Source organism: Hyalella azteca, unplaced genomic scaffold (assembly GCF_000764305.2).
Source record: "Hyalella azteca isolate HAZT.00-mixed unplaced genomic scaffold, Hazt_2.0.2 contig3411, whole genome shotgun sequence".
NCBI lineage: Eukaryota > Metazoa > Arthropoda > Malacostraca > Amphipoda > Hyalellidae > Hyalella > Hyalella azteca.
In genome coordinates this window covers 9,652-11,912 of record NW_025933661.1, presented here as the reverse complement: position 1 = coordinate 11,912, position 2,261 = coordinate 9,652, and positions in this window count along the sequence as shown.

Genomic DNA, 2,261 nt, shown 5'->3' with positions numbered 1-2,261 from the left:
CATAATAACTTAATGTAAGGAATCCTACCTACATAATAACTTAATGCAAGGAATCCTACCTACATAATAACTTAATGCAAGGAATCCTACCTACATAATAACTTAATGCAAGGAATTACATAATAACTTAACCCTACAACTGAGACCTGCAGTCAGACACCGCGAGCTCAACGGCGAGGCGCTCAGGAACAATCCCCCTGGTATAGAATATTTCATTGCGTGAACACGAGCATCTCTAATAAGTGGTTACAAATATTTACTGAAAACATATTTCCGTGCACCTTTGCTAAACGCGAATTCTTTCAACTGAACAGAATTTACCTTGGCGGAAATTACAGGTGTATCAGGTACAAGAAACTTACTATAATACATAGGAGCAAGGAGGGCGTTATTTACTGTAGCGTTTACATAGTTTTTGGTACTTCGACTTTCTCCGCTCCCAACATCTATAAGGTTGTTAGACCAAAGAAGAATAATTGATAATATTAGAACTTAAATTATAATAATTATTATTTTTTCCACCATATTCGTGCAATCAATTAATGAAATTGTTCAAATGTTCATCATCAAAGTGACCATAATCAAAAATTTAAAAACACTTGATAGTTTCAAAATTTACTAGTCAATTACATCGAAACACTTGAAAGTACCAAAAATTATTTCAACGCTACCCAATACCAAGTATCCAAGTGACTTCGACCCTGGACAGTTATCAGAGATTAACAGAAATTATTCAAGTCATAAAAATAGACGTAAAGATAGTTGAATGTTGTTGTTAGTTGCCCGGGACCGCTGCTCGGCGGCGCCCCCGCAGAGGCGGCAGTTCCGGGGGAGGGGGAGGGAGCGGGGGTTCCACTCCAAGGATGTCGGAGAAGGATGGGAGCGAGGAGAGGAAGGCCGCAGTCGGTCCAGGGTTAGACCAGAGGTCCAGAGGGGTCAGCGAGGTGGGATGCGAAGGGCAGCTGAAGAGGTGATGAGTGGTGTGGTCTATTGCGCCGCACTCAGGGCAGAGAGGGCTATTAGCTGCACCAATGCGGGCAAGGTATGAGTTGAGCCGCGATGAGTAGCCGTACTCAGGGCAGAGAGGGCTATTANACACACAGCTGTCTAAAATTATGGCAGTGTAAAGTCGAGGCAGTGTAAAATCGCGGCAGTGTAAGATTGTAAAATTATTCTCCAAAGCGGCAGGCAGTAGCCAATCACATCAGTTTCCTTTCTCTTCGTCGACATCTGCTGCTGTGCTTGACATGTGCAATATCATCCACACTTTCTCATAATAAGCGATAATAAGCGACGCGCGGTGAAAAATTGCTCATAAATTTTCTCAATGAAACCTAGTGCATCATCCACCCTTCAAATTCTGCACAGTGTCACGCAGTGCACGAGTCTCGGATGTCAGACACCAAACAGCTACATTTATAGCTGCATAAATTCGTATTTTATAATACAAGAAACTCTCGTATGTTTTAAATATTAAGGGAATACAAATCGGCAATCATTCATCATATTTAATAATAAAGTTTTCAGGGTCCACTTCGACTGTCATTTTGCGTTCGTTTGACTTCATCAACGGCAAGGCAGACCTTTACTAAAGGGCGCTGAGTGGTTCCCAAGTATCGTGTCCCGTAGCCTAGTTTTTTACGTAGCCTATCTATATCATCAATTTTTTAATTGCAATTTCCTGTTCTCTAACGCCATGGAATGGAGAGGGCGAATTGCCGACTTTAAAATATTTTTTAAGTCGACAATTCACCCTTAAATTTACCTTTAAATTCAACAAATCAAAGTCGACAATTTTTTAAAATCATTTTTGATGCCATCTTTGAATTTGTTTACAGAATCTTTTGACCTGGCACTTGAAAAAAGTATTTTCTTAGCTGCTGCGTTGAACAATCCTTCATTAAGAAAATATTACTCCCGATTATACGGTGCAGATAGTTAGTAGAAATATGAGTTTTCTCGCTTCACGGTAATCTCAAGTGCTATTTAACCTTCGTCATCCAATTAGCTAATAAAACTTATGACTTATCTAGCATCAGATGATCTGACCGTATCTTAACAACTATCAAGAAAATACGGTGTGTAAACTATGTTAACAATAACTTAGCTAACACTGTTTTAAGTACACTGCGGAGAGCAATCATTGCACATTAAATATGTCAACAACCTAATGTTAACAACCATTGCAAACACGTAGAAACAATAACAACAACAGCCATTACAAACACGTAGGAAACACAAGTAATAATTGCATGATCTCA